Below are 12,422 nucleotides of genomic sequence, written 5' to 3'. Positions count from 1 at the left end.
AGTTTAAAATAAAATATTAGTTGAATTTTTTGAATTCCCAGAGAGATTCAATCTTGTTTTCAAAGTCATGAATAAGAAAGGACAAACATCTTAAAAATGAAACCAAACTAATCTCCCTTCAAAAGAACAAGCAGATGATTTTTAGGTACCTGACAGCAAGGAGGTGATTTATGCTTGAAAAATTCATGTTGGCTGCTACTCATGGTCAAATTGCAGACTGTTTCCTCCTTTTTCAGGGTAACAACAGCTCTTGTGGACAGAAGAAAAACAACAGATATTGCGAAAGAGAGTTTCAATGCCTTTTTCACATGACATTTTAGTAAATAAACTCCGAAAAACATTATCTTCGAGGGTGAAAAACTGGTCTATGAGAACGTACCAGGAAGGCTCCTCAGAGATTGGTCCTGAACCTAAGAATGAGATATTTTCATTACTGCTTGGGAGATGGACAGAGAAAATGTACTAAATACACGTGCAGAGCTCAAATGAAAATAAGGTGCCAGTGCACAGATGAAAGGAATCAGAATGGCTTTGGCAAACAGATGTTTTGGGAAATGCTGGCAATTCAGCAAGTACAAATGCGAAGTTTGAGGACAACAAACTGCAAAAATGTGTGTCAAGGAATCACTTAAGGGCCAATTCCTCAAAAAGAATCGGAGGTTGGATTGAGCCACAGGCTGCTGCAAATAAGCCAGACACAAAGGAGCAGAGGATAAAGAGAAGAGGTGTCAGATGGATGTGAAGAAATCTCTCTGCTCTACGTGGGGTTAACGAAGCACAGCTGAAGTACTGCACTGTGCCTTGGAAATTGTGTATCAAGAAAAACAGGGGGAAAAAATAACAATAATAAAAAAATTGGACAGCAAGCCATAGGACTTCAACAAAATATTATAAAATATGACAACAGAACATAAGCTTGAGGGAAGACCAGCTACATCCTTGTAAAAGGCAAGGAAGCCGTGCAGCCTGCCTCCAGTCTTTCCAGTACAGCAAATTTCACTAGTTTCCCCTACTGGAAAATTCCAACCAGTGTTCACTTGGTTCCTACCCTGTTTTCCTTCCACTGCACCGTGCACTTCCCTTCTACAAGGAGTCTTTGCAGCCTGTGGAGCCTGCTGCTGCTCTCTGTCAGCTGGCAACCCTGCCCTGCTCTGCAGGAGCATCTCCAGGCAGGAGCAATCCCTCTCTCCACAGGGAGGGCCACATGAGGAACTGGAGACCATATGAACGAGCAGTTGCCTCCTGCCATGCTGCCCTTCTCAGACATGATGTGCATCATGCAGTACTTCTGCAACAAACCAAAGACAAACAACACAGTGCACCACTTGCCATGGCCACTCACTACATTGGCTGCAAAGAATCTCCAAAATACATGTATGAATATAACAGAAGAGTGTATATTTGATTAAATCATGTGCATGTCTGCATCTACATCTGGTGGTAGGGCAGGAACCTTTCCTGCTGCAGGGCAGTGCTCTAAGAGACACGTTTTTCAGGAATGCCTCTTTCATTCTGTCCTGATAAAGTTTTTCCACTACACATGCAAATCCTGACAGGGGCTCAGACAGCCTGTCTGAAAAGAGACCTGACTCTCCTGACCTGCAGATGGGCCCACTCTTCACCCTGGCCTTCTGGTTCACACAAGCTCTTTCTTTCTGCATCTCCCCTGGAAGAGTCAATAGTTCAACTGAGGTTAAGTTTCAATAAAAGTTTTGGTTCTGCTAAGTTCGCTTTCTCCAAAGCCAAAAACAGCTTTTCAAAACCTCCCAAGTATCTCCAGGTCTTGTATTTTCAATTCTTTCAAGCATCTCATTCCATTTGCACTGATTCCTCAAATACTGCAATTTGGAAATCACTTGGTTGCATGTTCTGCCATGTCTGGGAGCTGCATCACTTCTACACATCCTCCAATCCAAGGACAAAAAAACCAGACAAAAATTTTGCATTCCCATTATACCAGTCAGGACTAGAAAAATCATAAAACCTGAGAGATTTTGTTCTTCCAGCTTCCAAAAGCCTTCAGCTACACAGATCCGAGTTTTGCTTTCATGAAGCTGCATGTTTACAAGAAGCTGAAACCCCTTTGCCAGCTTTTCTTTGTGCCCACCTCTTCCCTTCTCCACCCTTCCAGGCTTAACCTTTCGTTCTTTTTTTCTTGGCTCCTGCAAAGCCTTTCCACTAACCACCACCACATTAGGGAGGTCTGACATAGGGGCTCCCATTGTATAGGAAGGGATTGTGTCATTCGATCCTTGACACAGTGGTAAAGGAGTCACCTCAGTATATTTAATCTGGGTTGGGCTTTAATCACCACCACTGACTAATGCCAAACAATTGGAACTAGGAAGGGAAAAAGAAAAAAAAAGTACACTCCCTATGCCACCCCCCCCATCTGTAACAAAAAAAAATATCCCTGATCCCAGTGAACAAAGTTCATGGATTTTTAATGCCTGGATCCAATTCCTCAGGCTCCTCTTCCCAGATGCCAGCCTCACAGCAGCGGGGCAGTCCTGCTCTCGATAGCAGAGACTTGTAGTGGTTACAGCTCCTACTGCTGCCTTAAAACTCAGCTGAGACTGGAGTGACAATACCCAAGTGTGACTCCAAGAAGCCTCCACTGCCAGGGACTGCTCAGCAGCTCCAGCCAAGCAGCTCCAGCAGAGCAGTGATGGGGTTCAACCGCCCACAGCGTGGGTGAAATGGGTCAGCACGTGGTACATGTGGGAAGATTTGCAGCAGCAGAGCGTAGGCCAGGTTTGGAGCTTCCCAGTAACCCTGGCTCATCAGATTCGGTGTTGCTATAAGAGTGCCTGGCATTGCTGCAAAAATGACAGCATAGAAAGGCCCTAAATTTATGGACAAAAAGATGATGAGTAGAAGGGCCAATGTGGAAGAAAGGCCGAGAAAGCAATCCTGTCTTTGGCAGCGCTGGTGAGAACTGTACATCTGGCTTCACCTCCCGCTTCCCTGCAATGTTCCCCTGCACAGGTGGAGGGTGGCTGTGGGAGCAGGGAACAGACAGAGTGCTGTGGACACACTCCTACAGCTGCTTCCCAGCCAAGGGAGTACCTCTGGCTGCAGCCAGGTGCCCTGGCTTCGTAAGTAGAGGTACCAGGTACTCAAAACCAGGATACATTTGCCACAGGGCTGTCTCTTCTGCTAGAAAAGAGAACACTTGTGAGGGCTGAGAAAAGTAAATTAAAGGGGCTGGGGATCAAAATAAAAGGCAGAAAAATCGAGGGCATTCTGTCTTGCGACAATGAGAGAAATGCCAGGCAAAATCTTCCAGGAAAAGAATAAAAATCAAGTGAAACAGAAGAAAACACAATGTCATATTTAACACTGGCTTTGCATGGCAGACCAAATACAAAATGACTTCACGCAGAGACACAGCAGAGGAGCTGGAAGGTAATAGAGTCCTCCAGAAATGGAAGTTCAACACCAGACTAAGGTATGATGTCATCTTTGATGTTATTTCAGGACAAGAGTTTAAAGAAAGATGGTCTCTTTCACTAGACCAACTAATACCTTGGACAAAACAGCTATCCCTCCACCTCAGATTGGCCTGAAATAGTATTCCATTCTTTTCCACATAATAAATGCTGCCTGTACCATCTCTCTGGGACAGCCAGAATTGGCTTGTGGTAAGGCTGAAAAATAAGTTAAATTTTCCTTCCAATTTTTCCAAAAAGAAAAAGATCAACTGTTTCAGATTAAGACTAGTGCTTCAGAACTCATTAAGCTTCTTTTAAAAATTCATTAAAAGCTTCAACAATTATTTGAAATTTTCTTATAATTTTCTTATAATATCATCTTTTGGAGCTGTCTTGAACAACTATCTTTCTTAGCATATATTTGGACATTTCAGTACACATGAAAAGAGACCTGATGCCTAATTCCCTGATTTCCATGGGATCAATGATGTATCAGCATAGATCATTGACCTTTAAAGTTTCTTTATGCTTCTACATTTCCAAAAAACCCAAAAGTAGTTCAAACTAGTAAAGCCAATGACAAAACTCTTCAACTGCAAAAAACACAGACTTAAGGAATGGAAAGTGCTAATTTTGGGAAGGATTTTGAAATCAAATTCCTTGCATGCAGCATAGATTAGACTGTCAGGATCAGCTTCCTGTTTTCTTCTCAGCTCCTCTTCTTAAAAGAATTTTACTTTTGTAATCCTGGGAATTATTGATATTCTGAAGCACAGCTCGTGTGTTTTCCTTTGGGATCAGAAAAGAAACCAAAACAATTTAAGGGAAGATTTTCCTTTCCATTTCTTAGAGTTGTCATTTGGGAGGGGAGAGAGGAATAGAAGGAAACAGGTGTGGAACTTGGAGAGGACCAACAACTCTAACTTATAACAATATAAAACCATCCTCTCCCTCTCCAGCAAAGTCAACTTTTGTAAAAATCACAAACCCATGTCTTAACTGATACGTATTGGCACACCACACAAAGTCTGACCTGGTGCTTATAGGCAGAGTACCTTTTGTGAGTCATTCAGGAAACATTATGTCCTTCCCCTACCAAGGTTATTTTAAAGTTCCCTGAACACACCAAGGCAGGATCAGGTGCCACAATGAAGACAAAAAGAAACTGGGAATTGGAGAGATTAACCAAAGACATTGTGCTAACTTATAAATCCATTTCTCATCACCACTGTACAGCTTGGGTCACCTCCTAATAAATTATATGCAGACAACATACAGAATACATAAAAAGGAACCAAATAGACATACAGGAAGGCTTTCACACAAGGAAAGATTAACTGAGCTCAAACTTCTTACGCAGGAAGAAAGATGACTGATGGGTGGGGTTTATCAAATCAGGAGTGAGCAATGTGGTGAATGGAGGATTAGTACTTGTTGGTTTTCATAATGAAGGGATTCAGTACAAAGTGAGGAAAAAGCCCCAAACAAACCCAAACCATAAAGTTATTTCATTAAAAAAAGCATAATCAGGTTTGGGAATTCACTGCCATGGGATGTTTTAGATGGCAAAAGGATAAATGGGTTCAAAAATGATCAGATGAACTGAAGGAAGAAACGTGTGTTGGCTTTTAAGCACAAGTGTGGATGACAGCATCTGGCTCAGGAAGTCCCTAAACCACTAGCTGACAAAAGCCAACAGGGAATCCTCAGGGAAGTAAGATTAGAAGAACAAACATACAGTCATCACTGTATTAATCATCACTGGCCTCTGTCAGAGGCTGCCCCCAGACTCTTTATCAGGGACTGCAATTTTCATATTCTTGTACTGGCACACACAGAAAGGTAACAAAGCTCTGTACCTCTTCTTGCTTCTGGGAGATTCCTACAGAAAGTCTGTCTTGGCTGGAGGGTTTGTAAAATTGTTTTTAGTCCTGTTCATTCGAGCTGTATCTGGGAAACTGACATATGAGAGATAAGAAATTAGATTAGTAGATAAAGGGAATTCATTTAGATGACTGTAAATTATCTGCCAGTGCACATGTAACACCACTACAGCATAACTACCTGAAGAACATACTGAAATTACGTGGTGTAATGCTCTTCTGGATCCAGACACCTCTTTACTCAACTTATTTCTGTAAAACACACCAAAAAGAGTCAATCCAACTGAAAGGACAAACATGCCTATGGTACAAACCAAGCAGAAATAGTTGGTTTCTGGCCATTCATTTACCTTGCCTCCTTTCTTTAAAATCCCTCAAAGAATTCTATCATTTATTAGAAATGACCCAAAACCTGAAAAATCACCCGTTAGATTTTCTTTATTTGCAGGCCACCTTCAGCTAGTCTGTTCAGCAGAAGAAATCATTTTAGTTTTTGCCACTCAGTAAGAGTGGTCTTTGGCAATGTTAGCATAAAGTACGGAGTCCAAAACCTCTAGTTTCCTATTGTTGCTTCTAAAAGGGACCTCTTCGAGGAATTAATTTTGATAGCCTTACTATAAACACATAATTTGGTGAGGGTACTTGGAAATAGTGCCCTTTACAAGAAGAATACCTCGACTACAGTCTGATTATCATAGAATAATTTGGTTGGAAGGGACCTTAAAGACCATCTAGTTCCAAGCCCCCTGTCATGGACCTTCCACTAGACCAGGTTGCTCAAAGCCCCATCCAACCTGGCCTTGAACACTGCCAGGGATGGGACATCCACCACTTCTCCGGGCAATTATGATCTTGATATCTCTAACAAAAGAAGAGCTCTTAAAGGTATCTGTGGCACAGCACATCCCTCTCCACCCACCCAACAGAGCTGTTAGAAAGTCTCTGAATGGACCAGGGGAACCTAAACTTGAAATTTTTGGTATGTTCCCCACATCCTCCACCCTCAGGATTTTTTCTCTGAATGCCCACTGAATAACCTGGAGGAAAACACACATATTGTGGCTTCCCATCTCTGCAGCTAAATTAAATTCCCTTTGGTTAACCACCTGTTAGCTGTGTAACATGGCATTTGCTTCAGGGTGAACCTTAACCAAAAGGCGCAGAGACGCCACCGCTGTGTCAGGTTCACAAAATTCCACCGCTGGAGATTTACACTTCTGAAAATCCAGCGACTTTGCATCTATTTGCTCGAGAAAAGGAGCGGCTTCCTGCAGTTCTCTGAACGTGCCCTCACTTCGCCCCACCAATTCTACCCGGGTACTTTTGACTGTGACACGCTGGACGATAGAACATGCACTTCCTCGTCGGGCTCACTGAAATTCCCTGATTTCGTCAGGCACAGCGCGCTGCCGCAGCCGAGGGCTCGGCACAGGAAGCAGAGAAGCGCAGCTTGCTAACGACAGCCAGAGGACAGCGCAGCTGCCTGGGAAATCACAACAAACACTTTTAATTTATTCAAACAAGTTTTGCAAGCAGCCGTGCACGTGCACGCACGTAGAACACACAGATTTATCACGAAACCTGGCGTGACAGCTAGAAAAAGTGTTTACTGCCACAGCTACAAACTTTTCCTATAACACTGTGGTTTTAAACTCTTCATGTCACAAATACTTGCTGAAATAGGGAGCTCTCACCATAGCTTAACTTTTATTTCACCATGGGTTTTCAAACCATCCCAGGAATGAAACTGCAGCACTAGAATCCCATTAGTCACTTCGATACCATAATACCTCCATGTTGCTTAAAGCAGGACATACATTATGTCTTTATGAAATAGGTTAAAAAATCCTTCTAGAAATTAGAAGAATTGCTTCAGGTGATGTATCTCAGTGCTGACTTTGAGAAACTACCAATAACTTCAAGAACTGAAATACTGATATTTGGGCTGAGGAAACCTAAGAGTTGTGGTATTTTTAATTTAAACAATTTTAGACACATCTGCACAGCACATCAGGAGAGCAGGAGGGAGTCTTGAGATGTTCACCTTTAAAAAGCACACTACCAGCCACAGGAAGCTCATGCAGAAATGTCAACTGCTTGTGTTATTATCCCACTACCTATTGCTGAGTAGCTCTGCTCATGTCTGCTCAGAGAGATCAGAAGCAAAATCACAGCAGCATTACTGGGAACTGTAAACACAGAGGGTCATATACAGCTCTTCATTTCTGGAAGATAAAGTCCACCTCTGGAAGTACTCCAAAGAGCATCTCTAAACACACCAGGCAACGCTGCAGGGGCAGTTTCGTTTATTCAGAGAGCTAACCCAGCCCCCTCTGATTATACAGGAGAAGGAGAGGATTTCCCACATTTCCTGGACAGGAACATGGAACGTCACTCAAATCCGCTCCCAAGATAGGAGTGTTGACGTTCAAAATAAAATTCCTGCATGTTAAAAGCTGTTACAAAACCATCAACATCCAAGTAACCCCAAAGGGCTGGCGTCACTCCGTACAACCAAGAGGACCCAGAAGCAATGTGGAAATTCCATCCTTAAGTCATCAACTGCGACATCCTCTGGCAGTTTTCATCATTGGTACCTCATTGTCAAAAAAGAAAAAAAACATCTTTCATCTCACAGTGTGGCCTCTTTTATGGCTTGTTACTTGAACTGTTATGTGTACAGGTTTTTTCTGGTTCAGCATGCAGCCAGAGGGCCAGGAGGGTTTTTTTTTTTTCACTTTTAAGCAGATTTTTAAATTCTTCTGGGTTTTCCCCCCAGTCTCCCCATCAAGCGACTGAACTATGTACCTGCGGTCAGAGCTGCCATGTTCCAGACACTGTCTTGCAGTCATGTGGCCAGTGTGCCCCATCACACGGCCACGTGAGTTGTGTCACCTCTCCTGAACAGGTTCCTGGTGCTGCCTGTCCACGCTCTGTGACCAGGGACTGCTTGCTGAAAAATGCAGGACCACATACAGAAGAGGTATGAACCACGAACGGGATCCAGATCATCTGAGATCATGTTCAGACCATCCTTCTGAGCCCCAGAGACAGAGGTGTGAAGGCTTTAGAGATGCAGGACAGTGTTGAGGCATTGCATGAACAAAAGACAGATCACAGCTGCTACATTCACTACATCAAATCCTCCTCCTCTCACACAAATCTTTCTCCTACCTCAGGATGCTCCTCATAACTTTCAAACAGTTTTATTTTTTGCTCTGGCATGAGCCACCAGTACAGACAGATGTACACAGTAACAATCAACAATTCAGCAAAAACCCAAGAGGAGGATGAGAGAAAGAAAAATAGCAAAGAATGTGTTCTCTCTCCTTACATGTATCACTGCACTTACGCTTCTTTGCTCCACAAGTGTTAAATCCAGTTGTTTCGGTCCTTTTCCTTACCAGCAGAAGAGAGAATAAGACTCTGGACCTTGTGGAAGACAGTGACTGATAACTGTGGTGGAGATCAGAGAGCAGATATGAGATACAGGTGAGCTCCCACCTGCTGCCATGGTGACACAAGGGAGAGGGGAGGTTGAAGTCACTGTGTAGAGAACATCCATCTCCAAATGCGCTCCAAGCCCTCACAGAGTGAGCCTGGAAAGCATCCTCCAGGTCAGCAAGGTCTGTCCATGGACTCATGGCTTATTATTGCTCATCACTGCCCTTGGAAGGCAAACTAAGCCACTGCCCCACTCGAAATTCCACCTGTGACAAGCACCAGCAGGGCATCTGTAGGAAAGGCTATGCAACACCCATACAGCCTCTTTCCCATCTCCTGGAATGAGAGGAAAGAAGATGTCCTTCAAGGAAGCTTTGGAGAAACAACAGAACAGACAATGAAGGAGGGGAAACAAACCCCTTCATGGAAATGTAATTTATTAAGCACGCTAGAAAAAATGCAGTATAGTGATCAGACCTAAAGAGATTATAGGAAAGGTATTATTTATTATAGGAAATAAATACTAATTTTAAAAGGGTAGAAAAAGTAATTTCTTATGTGGTTAACACAATAAGCAGAATTTGGCATTCCACTGACTTGTTAGAGATTTTGAGAATAAAGGAGAGGGTATCATTACTTCAGAAAATGAACTGTGAAAGCTGGATAAATCAGAGGAAAGTTGGAAAATTCAGATAAAGTTGAGAATTCTGAGAAGACCAAATGAACCAAAAGTGGCAGCACAGAAAGAAAGTCTTCCAATGGATGAGCTGGAGTGTCACACAAACCCAGTTTCTGAAAATCTCATTATCAGAAAAAGTTGTGTTACTGTTCCATGAGGATGTTGTAATTTCTGTGCAAATATACCTGAATGTGAGAGAGAAAAAAAGGAACAGCTTCAGATGCTTGTTAACTTCTGGAGAAGTCAGGGTCGAGCTTTTCAACACAAATTCCAAGTTTCAGTTCCGACTTGGTGCTAACTTACTACAGTACCTCTTTGAGGTTTTGTTCAAATGAGTCCTTGTAGCACAAAAAGGAGCTAGTGAGTGACTATCATCCTTTAACAGCCTGAAAAGTGAATACAACACAACTTGTGTTTGCTAAGGGATAGGGAAAAGAGAATTTTGTTTCTCCTGGTCCCATGGAGAGTTACCACTTAACAGCAGTGCCAAATGCCTTTTTGTTAAAAAGTAGTATTTAAAACGAAATAGTTCAATCAAATATGAAACCCAGCATTATTGAGAAGGATATTTTCAGTGATCTTTCGTTTGTGCTCAGTACATTACTAGCCAATATAACAGCATTACCTAAAGTCAGAAGAACCATGTTAAAAGAATGCCCAACAGGTAGCATTGCCTTTCAGCAGAAAAAAACCCATCCAACCATAAAGGCTTGTGGAGGACAAAGATGAATAGAGAACATAACTATGGATACCAGGCACACTCCCAAACCAGTGCATCACTAGAGTAAGTGAAGGAATCCCTGATTCTGTACTGATGTCAGGTGAGCTTACATCTTTAGCAAAAATAAAAAGCCATCAGGCATGGCAAAGAAAAGGATGATGACAGTAGGCAACAAATTGGCAACTCCAAAAAGGTACCAGCCGGTGTCTGGATTTTTGTCCGCTCAAGTCAAACCCTGGCATGGTCGACATGTGACCTCATCAGCATACATACGCCCTGAAAAAGAACTCAGGCTCTTTTGAGGTTCACTGTGATGAAGGTAGAAGCAGTACCTCTTCTCTCCTCACCCCAGAAAAAACACCTACCTCAAACCATAAGAGGAATTGATATGAGCCTAATGAGCACTTGCCTTTTGAGGGAGAGACAGTGGAACATCTTGGGATTTCCTACCTAGCTTGTGCATTCCCACTGCAGAGCACTGACATTCTTAGGGCTGTGAAACTGTGCCACCTATGTGATCTTTGAGATGGCTTTGGGGAGGGGGGGTATGTGATAATTCTGTTGCTGTGGTTTGGTTAAAGATGGTTTCCTGTGAGGCTGAGCCTTCAGCGTTTAAGTTTCAAAAGAGAGGAGGAGAAAAAAAAGAAAGCCAAAAAACTGACAAGCAAGTTAGACGCAAGCTTGGACTCTCCAGGAAACCACATAACCCCTCTGAAGAGTACATAAAGTGTTGTTCCTGTGCCTCAATCATCTTTTAAGGAGACAAGAATGGAGGAGGAAGGGCTAGAGAAGAGAGCTGAGCATGAAACCAGAGCTGAACACATGCTGAATGAACATAGGCATGAAGGAAAGAACGACTGGGGAATGCCAAACCCTACTGAAGCCAACGGGAACTCCACCAGCAGCTCGTGGAGCTGGGGCCGTGCACAAGGATGAAAATCCTTCTAGACAGGAACAAAGACAGACACCAACTGTCAGCATGGGAGCCATGCATGGGAATGCCCCTGTTGAGATGAGCAAGTGACCCATGAATGGTGTGCTGGAATTACCAGGCTGGCTTGAGTGACTGCAGGATTAGGCCATCACAACCAGATTGTGGTTAAAGGGATGCTGTTATTTTAAGCAGGTCTTCTGCATAGCAGGGAAGACAAATGAGATGTGGAAATTGCTAGTGGATTACCATTTGTGCATCATTAGCTGTACCAGCCGTCACCACAAGGGTTTGGAATCCTCATGGTCAAGAGCAGAGGTTAGCCTCAACCCTGCCTGTAGCAGAGGTGCTCCGTATCTGCTCTGGCTCAAAAGCTGTCATTGAGAAACACATACCCTGAAGATATATCTGCCTCATTTGGTTTCCACACTTAAAACTGGGCAACATTTCAAGAAAAGATCAGCTAGAAGAGGGAAAGCATTTATATCTGACTAATGGCTCTTAAATGACCATGAACTGACCTTCACCTCTGCCTGTGCCTCATGATTCAAATTCATTTTCTAGCAGTGAAAAAACACAGAATGCTGCATTCATTAGGCTGAACTCCAGTTTTACATTACGCTTCACTGCTGAAAACCACCGGCACCTAAACAAGCTTCAAATGATGATTGTTCTGCTAACAATTAGAGCAGAATCCAACCCTAAAAACTGACAGATATCATTTAGTTGAAAGACAAAATATTAAGTGAGAAAAGCTCACTTAAATATTGAAATCAAAATATTAAGTGCAAAAGTCCTCTGTAGCAGGTGACAGATCTATGCTGTAAGAAATTAAGTAGAGAGGTCTCTTCAGCATAATTAAAATATTACCTAACATGTTTTGAACATTATAGGCTTTCAGTCAAGTGACTGTAGTTTCAAATAGATTCACATTTTGAATTACATGAAGTTTTTTTAAAACTTGTATTTGCAACTGTATTAATGGTAGCAAAGCAAAGTTTGCCTTTCATAAAAACTTTTGTTCCAAGTGAAACAATAAAGTTATGGGGAAAAGAAGGAAAAGTACCTTTTTTTTTCCTCATATCAGGGAAACCCTTCTTAAGACTAATGTTAGTCCATACTTACACAGACATCACTAACTTCATGCATGAGAAACTTCTGTATTTCACTACTGGTACAAAATTATTTAGTCTGTATTTAAATAGGTCTCTGGTTTGACACAAAGAGGAACCCATTGATAAGAGAGGGACGCTCCATGCTCTGACAGTGACTTTACTGTAATGCTTTCAGCAAGTCTTTTAACTCCACAGTTTACCCTCCTGCTGACCTT

The sequence above is a fragment of the Neopelma chrysocephalum genome, unplaced genomic scaffold (genome assembly GCF_003984885.1).
Source record: "Neopelma chrysocephalum unplaced genomic scaffold, ASM398488v2 Primary Assembly neopelma1_71, whole genome shotgun sequence".
Taxonomy (NCBI): Eukaryota; Metazoa; Chordata; class Aves; order Passeriformes; family Pipridae; genus Neopelma; species Neopelma chrysocephalum.
This window is presented reverse-complemented; position numbering follows the sequence as displayed.